The 14,870-nt window shown below is 30.3% G+C and overlaps 1 protein-coding gene across 1 annotated transcript in view; it reads left to right on the top strand.

Annotated features, from left to right (window-relative positions):
* Positions 1 to 14,870, top strand: part of LOC122505742 — a 169,378-nt gene that overhangs the window by 87,200 nt on the left and 67,308 nt on the right. The window lies entirely within an intron of this gene.

Here is a 14,870-nt window from a genome sequence, read left to right as displayed (position 1 = left end):
TTATTTCGTAAAAGAATGCACATGCGCAATAGGCGTAAAATTTCTGCAGTATTTGTATCAATTTCTACGTTATCAGCATAAAAGTTCTACCTCTTTAACGCATGGGACGTCAGTATACTACGATTGCAAGAGATCCATGCTATTTTAGTATATGTTTCATGCAATTGAGGTATAAGGACACGCCTCTTAAGCAGGGCGTTCATACAAAATTACCATAGGAATTCTCCATACTACAAACGCTTGATTTTTCTCTCCGTGTACTTTTTCTTTTTTTCTCATTGTAAAAGTTATCGTTGTTTACATAAGTTATTCATCGATTTCAATCGGGTAAGTAACCTTTATTATAGTATCAGATCTAATCTCAAAAAATTTAAAGAGACTGTTTTATATTGTTCGTAAGTGTTATGACCACGTTATTTCTTGTCAAATTATGCTTGTGGACAGAAGTGGGCCATTTTCTGTAAACAGAAATGGGCCACTGCATTGACGTTCCGTTTCGAGATTTAGTGATTTTGAATAAACTAATAAAGTGGTTCTATGAATTAATTTGTATTTTTTAGCAATCATGACACCAAGAAAGGCTAAACCGACTGACTATGAACTCATTGTCTATAACAAATTACTTTATACTATAAATCAAATAAAAATTAATAAAATTTCGAAACGCACTGCTTGTGTTTGGTTTTACAATACTATTTGTTGAAAAAATTAATTATTTAACATAAACAATCATAGTGCTTGATCCTTTTATTTATTTTAGATGAAAAACTTAGGTAGCCCACTTCTGTCTACAAAATCATGATATCGCAAATTTCTCTTTTTTTGCAAAAAGATGTTAAAAAATATGTTAAAATTAAAATTTTTTTTGTGTTTACCTAAAGTTAGGTAACCCCTTTCTCTACAAATCAGGGGCGTAGCCAAAAAAAGTTTCGGGGGGGGGTTATGGAATTTGATAAGAAGTGTACTCAATATAAAATTAGAAATTTAGGCTTTAACATATGTGTTTCCAAAATTTCGGGGGGGGGGTGAACCCCCTAAACCCCCCTGGCTACGGCCCTGCTACAAATAAACGCAATAAATGTTTAAAAATGTTAATTTCTGAATAATCTAAAGCATTAAAACCAAAGTGTGGCCCACTTCTGTCGGTACTACTCTATATAATAAACTGGATGTTTATGTGAGTTTTAATGCTGCCTGCCCGCGCAGGCAGTATGAAGTTGACCAGTTATGAATATATATTATATTATTTTTAGTTTACTTCAATTTTCATACATATATTTGTTGTTCATATTTATTTTTTCTTACAGTTAAACCTTTACAATAAAAAATTTTAATCAATTGATTATTTTTAAAGTTGTCGAAAAATGAATTCTTGAATATTATAATATTTCATGAAGTTAGTCTTAGTAAAATAAGCAAGAAAAAATAGTAAAATTGTTACAAAGAAAGATTTAATAATAAATGTCTAATTGAAATAATTAAATACAAATATAAAAAAATATTTATTGTGCATTTATATAATATTCCCTACTAAAAATTTCCACGTGAGTACAAAATATAACAAATTTTTTTTAAAGTTTCAGGCTTTTGGACATTTTTTCTAAAAACAAGCATAAAATATTTTACAAAAAAAGTTAAACGCGCGCGTCAACACGTCAATTGTTGCCGGTTATCATTATAATTATATAGTAAATGACAAAAGAACAACACATTAATGTATAAAAATTGCAGTATATGTAAAGATTAATTGTGGGCCCCTCGAACTATTTTGTCTAGGGCCCCTTAATTTGTTGTTACGCCACTGTTAATTTAAACTCCTCCTTATAAATGAAATTTTTTTTTTATTCATGGGTTCAATAGAACAAAATGGAGAAAATAATCAACTTTAAAAAATATAAAATTTAGTCTCAACCCCTCACGAAAAAATAGACTGCTATAAGCCAATAAAAAAATTAAACTCCTCCTACATTTTTATTCATTGGTTCAGTTAAACAAAATCGAGAAAAAATTAATATTTAAGAAATAAAACATATATTTCCAACCCCCAAAAGAAAAAATGGATGTTTCAGACCAATTAAAATAACATTTAAACTCCTCCTTTTTAAAGAAACCTATATTTCTATTTGTTAGTTGAGCTAAACAAAATGGAAAAAAAATTAATATTTAAGAAATAGAACCTATATTTCTAACCCCCACAAAAAAAATTGATGTTTAGACCAATTAGAATAAAATTTAAACTCCTCCTTTTTAAAGAAACCTATTTTTCTATTCAGTTGAGCTGAACAAAATGGACAAAAAATTAATATTTACACTACCGTCCACGAGTAGCAGGACGATTACACGCGACTTTATAAAAAAACGTGCCATCACTTTTTCAACCATATCTCGTAAATACATGGAGATATAAAAAAACTTAAATACAGTTTTTCGGCTGCGAATGAGAGAGGACGATATCATGCAGGAGAACGATAAACTTTCGAGTTTCTATATATTACTCGTGAAACATCATTATGTATTGTTCCCCAGCATAAATCCGTCCATGTTTTTTCTCCCATTCGCAGCCACGAGAAGCTAGAATCGAGTCGTCACAGTTAAATTCCAATCCACCAATCGTCGAAACTCGGCTTTACATTTTTAATGATACATCGAAGACGGATTAACCTTTTTAAATTTCGAAAACTTATTTTAAAGCTGAGATTCTAACGAAGATTTCTGTGTTTTTAAAAAACTGTTATCTAAATTTTTTTAGATTTTTAAAAAAGTTGAAGTCAAGAGACAAAAATGAGAAAATTTGATAACATTTTTTATTTCTTTTTCACTCTACAACTCAATAAATAGTTAACAAAATTACTTCAAAGACAGATTATTTAACGCAAAATTTAAATAGTTTTCTAATCGTTTTTAAGCTTTTTTTGTTTCTTCTTTTATTTACGAGATATGATTGAAAAAGCGATGGCATGTTTTTTATAGAGTCGCGTGTAATCGTCCTAAAACTCGTAGACGGTAGTGTAAATTAAAAACATATAATTCCAACCCCCAAATGAAAAAATGGATGTTCTAGACCAATTAAAATAATAAACAAACTCCTCCTTCTTAAAGAAACCTATTTTTCTATTTTTTGGTTGAGCTAAACAAAATGGAGAAAAAATTAATATTTAAATGTAACATATATAATTCCAACCCCCATAAGAAAAAATGGATGTTTTAGACCAATTAAAATAAAATTTAAACTCCTCCTTCTTAATGTAAGCTACATTTTTTTCGTGGGTTCGATAGAACAAATTGGAGAAAATATTAAACTAAGTTTAATATTTTCCACATTTTGTTCTATTAAAAAACTCTCCTGCATTAAGAAGGAGGAGTTTAAATTTTATTTTAGTTGGTCTAAAACATCCATTTTTTCTTTTGGGGGTTGGAAATATATGATTTATTTCTTAAATATTAATTTTTTCTCCATTTTGTTTAACTGAACCAATGAATAAAAATATAGGAGGAGTTTGATTTTTTTTATTGGCAAATAGCAGTCTATTTTTTCGTGAGGGGTTGAGACTAAATTTTATATTTTTTAAAGTTTAATATTTTCTCCATTTTGTTCTATTGAACTCACGAATAAAAAAAAGAGTTCATTAAGAAGGAGGAGTTTAAATTTTATTTTAATTGGTCTAGAACATTAATTTTTTCTTTGGCGGGTTGGAATTATATGATTTAAATTTAAATATTAATTTTTTCTCCATTTTGTTTAACTATACCAACAAATAGTATAATTGATTTTAAAAATATGAGGAGTTTGTTTATTATTTTTCTATATCCCCTAGCCGAAAATACGGTCTTCCCGGTTTAATTTGCTTCCGGGAATAGCGACTTTTGTGGCCGACTCGACTGAGCCAACGCGCGCTCTGATTGGTTACAAGATTCTCGAAACACATAAACTGTAGCATAGCAACCACACAGACACGTTCATTAAAGAGCTTGTGTTTTGACATGAACTGATTATAACCTTAAAACTCAAGCAATGTTCGGTTAAAAATACCAAAATACATAAGATAAATACAGTGCATGATATTTAAATAACCAAAATTATGCATGAAATTTATTATTTTCTTTTATTGTTTTTTAATTATTTAAAAATAGTGTAATTTAAATACGAAGAATTATCATGTTAAAAATTTTGATTGAGATTTAAACGATATTTCGTTACTTTTCCTCAACTATTAGTTTCTCTTTCACTTCTTCTCTAAACAAATAGGATAGACGACACGTCTTCCTCTTTCTTTCTCACACTGTCACAGACAGAATGAATGACGGAATGAAGGAATAAGAAGATTAATATAGTTAATTTTTAATTTAATTTCAAATATTTAAGTATACTTGATTTTCAGAGAATTTGGCTAAAAACCAAATTTAAAAATATCCTCTATCCTTCCTCTATTATATTAAGTTGAAGAACGACCGACCGACCGACCGACCCTAGCCGTATATATATGTATATATCTTTTAAAAACAATATTAACACATGTATACATATTCACAAATCACGTATGCGCAGTAGTGTTCTATCAATGTCAGGCATGCGCAGTAGTGTTCTATCAATGTCACGCATGCGCAGTAGTGTTCTGTCAATGTTACGCATGCGCAGTAGTGTTCTGTCAATGTTATGCATGTGCAGTAGTGTTCTGTCAATGTTACGCATGCGCAGTAGTGTTCTATCAATGTCACGCATGCGCAGTAGTGTTATGTCAATGTTACGCATGTGCAGTAGTGTTCTGTCAATGTTACGCATGCGCAGTAGTGTTCTATCAATGTTACGCATGCTCAGTAGTGTTCTGTCAATGTTACGCATGTGCAGTAGTGTTCTGTCAATGTTACGCATGCGCAGTAGTGTTCTATCAATATCACGCATGCGCAGTAGTGTTCTATCAATGTCACGCATGCGCAGTAGTGTTCTGTCAATGTCAGACATGCGCAGTAGTGTTCTATCAATGTCAGGCATGCGCAGTAGTGTTCTATCAATGTAACACATGCGCAGTAATGTTCTATCAATGTCAGGCATGCGCAGTAATGTTCTATCAATGTCAGACATGCGCAGTAGTGTTCTATCAATGTCAGACATGCGCAGTAGTGTTCTATCAATGTCAGGCATACGCAGTAGTGTTCTGTCAATGTTACGCATGCGCAATAATGTTCTATCAATGTCAGGCATGCGCAGTAGTGTTCTGTCAATGTTACGCATGCGCAGTAGTGTTCTATCAATATTAGGCATGCGCAGTAGTGTTCTATCAATGTTACGCATGCGCAATTGTGTTCTATCAAATCACACATGCGCAGTAGTGTTCTATCAATCCATTCTTCCACTCTATGATATTCAGTTGAAGAACGACCGACCGACATTAAACAAAGTTATTTATTTTAAGTTCTAGTAAGGATAGAAAGTTAGTTAAGATCTTATTTCAAAGCTAATATTTTCTACTTTCATAATATCAAAATAATAAATTTGAAAAAAACATATTCTTCATTATTGTTTAAATGCAATTACCAATAAACAATTTTTTTAAATGTATGATAATTTAAAAACATATTTTTCTCATGTTTGTACGTCATGTAAATCTCAGGGACCGATTCTAAAACGAAACTAAATTAAAAATTTACGTTTAATTTAGTTTCATGTCAACTAAAAATAAATTATAATTCTATAGAAGTCTCCTCATACTACTGTATATCTATTATTAAAGTTATAATTCTATTATTTCTTTAAATATTTTATTGTTAGCTGTGATTTTTTAATTAGAACTAGGTAATTGAGTTTCTCAGATATTTTTTTTGATCTGTACTAAAATAAATTCAAGTGTTTAAAAATCTAATTTATTTTTTTTAGTTTAGTTTGCAGTGGACATGAAACTAAATCTAATTTGTTAATTTAGTTTCGGGTCGACACGAAACTAAACCAACAAACTGAATTTAGTTTCGATTCAACACGAAACTAAACTCAGTTTGTTAATTTAATAGTTTTGTGCCAACTCAGAAACTAATTAGGATAAAACACATTTATCCAGCATAATTTGTTAATAACAATTTTATAAACAAAATACGACCTGGAGAAGAAAATAACACATTTAAAACTTTCTTAATTTTCTACACAGAATCGATTTACGTTAAGAATTTTCGATAATTTTTAAATTTTTATTAATTGGTTTAAACAATTATTGTTAAATAATTGTAAATTAACAAAAACAGGTACATTTTTTTCAATTTTTTACTCAAAATGCATTTGTTTATGCTTGGGATAAAACATCCTATACTCAGCATAATTTGTTTATTTTTAATTTGTTTAAACAATTGGAAATTAAAAACAAAAAACAGGTCTATCTTTTTTTCAATTTTCTTATGAATCCAATTGTTACTTTTTAAATAAAACGTCTGGTTTCTTCATGGGACTTAATGGGTTTTAAATTAAATTTTATATTTGTTACAATTCTATATTAAAACTTTAGTTCTAAATTTTACTTGCTAAACTTTTATTTCACTAATTGTTTGGACATTTGCAAAAACTTTTACTTGGCGGATCTTTTTACATCAAAGATGTTTTTATTGGGATCAAAATACTTTTTGCATTATTAATAAAATTTTAGGGTATTTATGAAACTGTTTAGTACTTCAGGCTCTACGTTTGTCTAAATGTCAAAGAATCCAATTTTGTTTAGAAAAAATTCAAATATTTCAAAAAATACTTAATGTATTGGAATTTCCTGGAACATATATCGGGATTTTAACCCAATTTGTTAAATTCTATAGAGTATTCAACAGCATGTGATTGTTAGGCTTCAATGGTAATTTTTCCAACCACTTTTCTCTTCAAATATTTATAAATTGAGCTGAAATTTTGTACAAAAGTCTAAAATACAATAAAGAAGGTCAGTGATGTGCAAAAGTATTACTATTTTTAAAATCAATTATTACAAATTACTTTAAAATTATCAGTTGTCACGGTCACTTCTAATCAATTTCTCGTCTTTACCGATTTCAAAGTGTTTTATTATAATTTATTTTTTAATTATTAAAACTTTTGCACATTACTGCTCTTCTTTATTATATGTTTGACTTTCTTACAAAATTTTCAGCTCAATTTATTAAATATTTAAAGAGAAATGTGGTAAAAAAAATTACCATTGAATGTCTAACAGTCACATGCTGTTAGCAAATCCGTTAAGGAGTTTAGTCTATACGTTTGTCTAACTGTCAAAAAATCCAATTATTTCAAAAAATATTTAATGTATTGAAATTTCTTGAAATATATTATCGAGATTTTAAACCAATTAATAATATTCCAAAATATTTTGCAAATCCGTTTAGAAATTTAGTTTTCTTTGCTTTAATTCTATAAGATTTTAACCCAATTATTAATAATATTTCAGACTATTTTACATATCCGTTTAGAAGTTTACACCGAAAAAAAATATTCTTGTTTTGAGAGAACAATTCCTCTTCTAAAATCCTCTTACAATTTATTCTTGAATTAAGAATATTACTCTTCATTGGAGACTATTCCTCTATAAGAAGAATTACTCTTAAGTGGAGAATAATCCTCTTAAAATAAGAGGACGTTTTTGAGCCATATACAAGAGGAAAATATGAATTGAAATAAGAGAAATCTTCTTAAGACAGAAATATTTTTTTCAGTGTAGGCTCTACATTTGTCAAAATTTTTAAAAAATCGAATTGTTTTCGGAAAAATCTAAATATTTCAAAAAATACGAAATGTTTTAAAATTGCCTGAAATATATATCGAGATTTTAAACCAATTAATAATATTCCAAAATATTTACAAATCCGTTTAGAAGTTTAGTTTTCTTTGCTTCAGTTCTATAAAAGTATCCAAAATATTATATATATATACCTATATTATATATAATTATATTATATATACCTATATTATATATTATATACCTTATCATAATTCTTTCTTTTATCATTCTTTATCAAACAAAAAAAATAGAGCAAAATCAGTGAAGATTTACTCGAGTTATTCGATTTTATCGATAAACAGTTGATATTTGGGTGATTCTACAAACGAAGGACGAAAATCAAGAAAATTTGGACACAACATTTTTTTCTCATTTAAGTTCTGAAAAGTATTTTAACTTCAAGTTAATGGTACTAATAAAGACATCCATAAGTGGCCAGACAAAATATTAAAAATTACAAAAGTTATGGTTATTTATAAACAATTTATCCAGAGAATTAAAATCGTGTCAGCATTTTAAGATGATTCACATTGTGAATAAGTTAAAACCTACGATATTGGCTGGTTTTAATAAATAATTTAGGGGAAAATGGGTCAAAAGTACTAAAAGATGGGAAAATATTATTTTTGAAATATCTTTTTTATTTTTTGTGCAGGGGAGCGTGGGGTAATGTGAGCTTTTAAATTTCACGTACTTAAAAGCCTTAAAATTCGCTGCAATGTCTAGAAAATCTTCTACAACCTTTGTTTATATCATTCCAAAACAAACGATTACATTCTTGACATATTTTTAGTAAAGACAAGGGAAAATGTATTTTTTTAGTTTTCGTTGTAAAATGCAAAATATTTCTAAACATCACCATATGTAGTTAAAATCGTATTATTTAGTTTTGCTTTTACATTATATTATAGGTGAATATGTGTAGATATGTATACTTGTATAAAAATCGAAATAATAATAAAATTTGTTAATATTTTAATTTTTTTATTCAAATTTTGGCCTGTAACAATTCTGTGGGGGTAATGGGAGAATTAGTGCCAGCCCAAAGAATCTTCGTTACTATATTAGGGCTTTCGTTATTTTTTTCAAAATTGTAAAAGATATGAATATTTCCAGGGAATATTCTGGGAATATTCCCTTAATATTCATTCAACATTACCTTGAAATATTCCATTAATATTACGGTGGAATATTGCCTCAACATCATCCTGGAATATTACTTCGAAATTACCGTGGAACATTCCCTCAATGTTATTTTGGAATATTCCTGTGGGGCGGACATTTTAATATTACTTTAAGATCCCTGGAACATTCCACTAGAATATTCCGAATATGAAATGTAATATTCCCTTCATTTCGATGGGTTAGTTGAAAAAAGGACACCTCGAATTTTGGTTGAAAAAGAGGACACCTCGCATTTTAGTTGAAAAAAAGGACACGTCGAAAATATTCATTTTACATCAACTTTCGTTTGGCGATACTAGTAGTGATGCATTACGAGCGACTATCGAGAATCTCGCGAAAAATAGAATGAAAACAATTGAATGTTACAGTTTCATCTCTTTCCTTTTATGAAAGGACAAAGTCTCGTTATGCATCACTAGGCGATACTATGTGTAATGTAATTGTTTTTTGTAATAGAAGATTTAAGAACATATTATCTTCATAGTTTTTTGAGCACAAAATATCATAAATCAATTACTTTACACATATCGTTCACTCCAAGTGGAATGTACGTATGTTTAAAGAACATTTTAGAAGTTACGTATCTTCCACGTTCAGTGATGAAACCACGTATCTTTCTGTTCCGTGCAAAAACTACGTATCTCTGTCAGTCACTTTAGAAGATCTACATTTTATTATTATTATTATTATTTTTATTATTATTATTATTTTGAAGTCAATATTTTGTTATGAAGTAATAATTTTTTCAAAAGTCGATGCAATAAAATATATATTTTTTAAAATAATTTAATTTTTTTTCTTAAAAATATTAGAATATTATTAGAAGTTTTTAAAGCGACTGACATAGATACGTAGTTTTTGCACGGAACAGAAAGATACGTGGTTTCTTCACTGAACCTGGAAGATACGTAACTTCTAAAATGTTCTTTAAACATACGTACATTCCACTTGGAGAAAACGATATTATCGTTAAACAAAAATGCATTTAAAATTAATATTTTCGAGGTGTCCTTTTCTTCAACTAAAAAGCGAGGTGTCCTCTTTTTGAACCAAAATTCGAGGTGTCCTTTTTGTCCACTAACCCAGCGATAAAATTATTCCATTTAATTGACTTAAGTAATTTGTATTTGGTTCAAATTATTATTTATTTGATACCATAAATTAAAATATTTGCGTCCAGTAAATATTTACTTAGTTCAAATAAATAAAAATAAATAAGTAAAAACAAATAAGTTTAAATACAACCGAACGAGCGTTAGCGAGTGAGGTATATGTCGCTAGTTTCAAATAATTTTCATTACATATGATAATTAAAAATTCAGATTGGCCAAAATCATAAGATCGCATTTTACCATCTTTGTCATCAATTCTGTCGTAATGTAACGGCCTGCAAGTAAAAAATTGGTCTTTTGACATAGACTTTGACGTCCTATTGGACGCCCCTATTGAGACCCTCTTAGGACCTGTATGTTAAAAAATAGGCAAGATTTGACATAAATTTTGAGGTATATAACGTCTCTGACTCTACCGTCTTTTGAACTGTAGGTAAAAAACAAGTCAAATTTTGACGTAATGTAACGGCTCATATTAAGGCCTTTTTTTAACCTGTCAGTCAAAAAATAGGTCAAATTAAACATGGATTTTGACGTAATGTTAGGGCCCACATGGGGACCACTTTTTGACCTATAGGTAAAAAATAGGTAAAATTAGACATAGATTTTGGCGTAATGTAAATCACGATTTTTTTGGAAATACAAATGTCAGAAAATTAATTAATATACCATTCGAAAGATTATTAAATTCAACGATTAATCATACATAACTGAAAATTTTTATAATTTATACAAAGATTGCAGCAATCGACAAAATGGACAAAGAAATGAAAAAAATAAAATTTTTTTAAAAATTATTTCAACTCTTGCATATTCTTTAAAAATTGTAGGAAAAATTTAAAAATTATATAGGTGTGATCATTTAAGCCTCATCTTTAATTTAAGACCAAAAGAGTTAAAAAATCTTGTTCGGTTCGTGAGATATCTTTCTAAACGTTCGAGCATGTTTTTTGACAAATGCATTGGATTAGTCGATTTTTAACAGTTTTTGGCTGAAAATGCTCGGCCGATTATAATGATATCTCACGAACCAAATAAGATAACCAAATAAAATTCGCTAGGTGGCGCTATCCTTAGCACGTGTTTTTGTTTTGCTCGCATTATTATTTGAATTCTTTTTATACTGTTGAATTAAAGGTTTTTTAAAGTTCTGTTTAATTGTTAGGTCTGTTAACGCTAACAACTGTGACTGTTTTTGAAGATTTTTACTTTCCTTTTAGATCGTAAAACTCTTCTCAACTTATTTCTAACCTAAAAAGTGAGTGAATAACTTTTGCTGCACAGTGATATTTGTGAACGATTTTTTTTCTTTTTCGTTAACGTCTCAAAATTGTTGTGCAATCATGTCTTCCTCTGGTTGTGAGAGGTGTACAAAGTGCAATAAGGAGATAACACGTGTTTCACCTTTTTTTTGTAAAGGATGCCATTCACCATATCATCCCAGTTGCACGGTGCAGATTTCTACTTTATCTGATGGTTCATTTGCGAAGTGCTGCAAACCAAAATCTCCTTCTCCATCGACTTCTGTTGAACATTCTAATTTTGATTCTATCATGCAAGCGATTACAGATCTATCGTGTAATATGAACTCCAAACTTGATAATATAAATTTGAAATTGGATGATTGTATATCTAGACTGTGCAGTACTGAAGGTAGAGTAAATGAATTGGCTGATCGTCTTGCTACTGTTGAGGGAAGGCTTGATAATGCTGTCACAAGTGTCAATTTGGGTTCTAACAATGTTACTAATAATTGCATTAAAGTGATAAATGACCGTGCTGAAAGGAAAAAAAATCTTATTATTTTTAATCTTCCGGAAACTGAAATGTTGGGAAAGGGTGTTGATAAGTCTAATAAGCATGAAGTTTTGACATCTGTAGTAGTTGATATGTTGAGTAAATTTATCCCTCCCAATGAACTTTTGAATATTAAGGTGTTTATAGTTGGTACTAATGCGCAGGTTCAAAATCAAAAACCTCGACCTGTGAAACTTTTTTGTGCGACGGAGGAGAAGGCACAAGTGATTCTCAGAATGTTTGTAGCTGCCAAAAAAGATCCAGTGCATTCTTGTTCTCTTGTAAACATTTGGATGTCGAAAGACAAAACGAGGCTGCAATTGGAGGAACTGAGGACTATAAAATATCAGCTGTCAGTGCGTCGGCAGGAGGGAGAGGCGAATCTGAGAATCGCCTATCGCCACGAGATCCCCACCATAGTCAAAGAACGACCTCGGAAACGCACCTCTACTCTTACGATTCAAGTCGAATAGTTGACTCCCCACTTTCTGTTGGTAATGAACACTATGTCCCCTCTTATTCCCCTATTTCATTTCTCGAGATATATTATCAAAATGTGAGAGGCGTGCGTACAAAGACACACGACTTGTGTCAAAAAGTTTTCTTGTATTCGTATAGCATTTTTGCTTTCACTGAGACTTGGTTAAACTCAGGCATACATTCGGGAGAACTTGGTTTTGTTGGTTTTGATATTTTCCGTTTTGACAGAAGTATATTAACTAGCGAAAAATCCAGGGGTGGAGGAGTATTGTTAGCTGTTAGGAAGAATATATGTAGTTCTGTGGTAAAAACTACATTAACATCTGTATTATTATGACTTTGTTTTACCTGTTGATGATTACCATCTACCACTTTTGATTGACTTTGTTTATGTTGATAATAGTAGTAATGATAACCATGAAAATTTTTTATTAGACAATAATATTATGTACGATTTTAAGAATGCTAATATTGCACAAATTGTCACTAATCTCAATTTAATAAATTGGTCTTGTATGCTTGATGTTAATGATGTGAATGATGCTGTAAACATTTTTATAAGTGTGTATATGATATATTTAATAGCTGCGTTCCATTAAGATTTATAAAAAATACCAGCTTTCCACCATGGTACACTAGTGAATTAAAGAAACTTGTTCTAGATAAACAAGTTACCCACATTCGATACAAGGAAAACAAAAGCCATTCTAATTATTTGATATTCTCTAAGCTAAGGTCAAATTGTAAAATTTTATCAAAGAAATGCTATAACAATTTTATTTCTATAACAAAACAATCTATTTGTAATTGTCCAAAAAATTTTAGGAAATATATAAAATCTATGCGTTGTTATCATTCAATACCGAATAATATGTTTTTAAGGAGTGAAACTGGTAATACTCCAATGAAAATTGCTGATTTCTTTGCAAACCACTTTAAATCTGTTTATACTATGCCTGTTCAACATGATTCAAATGAAGTTAACAATATTTTTGACAAAGTCGATTTAAATTTTATTACTATAACTAGAGGTGACATTTTTAATAAGATTAGGAACTTGGAAGTGAATAAGGGTGCTGAACCGGATCAAATTCCTGCTTCTCTTGTTAAAGCATGTGGATACTCATTTGTTGAGCCTTTGTTTGTTTTGTTCAATGGGTCTTTATTTAGTTGTACTTTTCCTTTTGAATGGAAGAAGGCTATAATTATTCCTGTATATAAAAGTAATGATAAAAATAATGTTGAAAATTATAGACCAATCTCAATATTTAGTGCTATCCCAAAAATATTTGAGAGTATAGTATGCGACCGGATATTTTAATTAAAAATAATATTTCTAATACGAGCATCTAATCCGTTCGTTAGTTCACTTTCCTGCAATTTAACCCCTAACAACTCGACTAACGAAACAACACCACCAAGACAATTCTTACTATCAAGTTGTGGAACTTTCCCGCCAAGACAACGCTGATGCTTAGACGTTGAAAACAGAGAAATTGTGAAACGATTACCCACGACGCCAGAACAAAACTGCAGTTAAGGAATCAGGAATTACTCCCCAATTAACACACATTCAATACACCAGAATTCACATTTAAATAACTCTTTTATGTAAATCACAGTTTACACGTAATTACTGAATACCAAAACCGAACAATGCTCATAACACGACCGCCGTAAAACGAATGAAACAATATCATATCTGCTTGTAACGAATTCGTCAGCTGAGACGCCGGTATTCCTGTCCTTGTCCTAAGGTCACGCAAATCTGATAAATCCTTCCTTGTCCCTCAAACGACGGAAAATCACCTGTAAATAAATTCGGCCCTGGTCGCTATCAATCGTGGAAACTCGTCACCACGCCTTATTTTCATCACATATAGTGAGCCGCAACCAGAAACAAATCAACTTTGGAAATTTAAGAAAGATATACCAACTAACACATTGACTTTTCCGACACAGACAAACCGCTATTATCCCAGTAACAAATGCCTTGTTACAATCCCCTTTCCTAGGCCGATAGTATCACCGATGCTATCGCCGATCAATCCAAAAATACGGAATAGTCAACAGTCATAATAAACATTAATTCTCAAATAAAACCTAGTAACCCTTTTAAACATCACTCTGCTTATAAACCAATAAATTTCCAAACAATAAAATATATGAGAACATGAACATTCCCACAATTTTCTCCGAAGAGCCACAATAATAAAATTTACGCAATATCCAAAAGAAAACGCCAATTCTCTTCTTCACTCACAAACACAACTAAGAAAAATACACAAAAAACACACAAACTCTACTAACCCCGGACTCTGAAAGTCCCACAAAGTAAAAGACAAGAAGGTTTCTTATACTGCTCCCGTTTGACTCTCAAAATTCACATCTCTCATTAGAGTTGGTATCCGCACTCGAATTACTCTCACTAGCCATAGTGATATTAGAGTGAGTCCCTACAACTCGAAATTTCTCTGAAAACAAAACACCTCAAAATTAAATGTCACTTTGTCATCACCCACTCTGAGTATCTCCCCATTGGTGATTGGAACACTCC

This window comes from Leptopilina heterotoma, unplaced genomic scaffold, assembly GCF_015476425.1.
Source record: "Leptopilina heterotoma isolate Lh14 unplaced genomic scaffold, ASM1547642v1 Lhet_368, whole genome shotgun sequence".
NCBI lineage: Eukaryota > Metazoa > Arthropoda > Insecta > Hymenoptera > Figitidae > Leptopilina > Leptopilina heterotoma.
The sequence above is the reverse complement of the archived record's forward strand: the minus strand, read 5'-3'. Positions and strand labels throughout refer to the sequence as shown.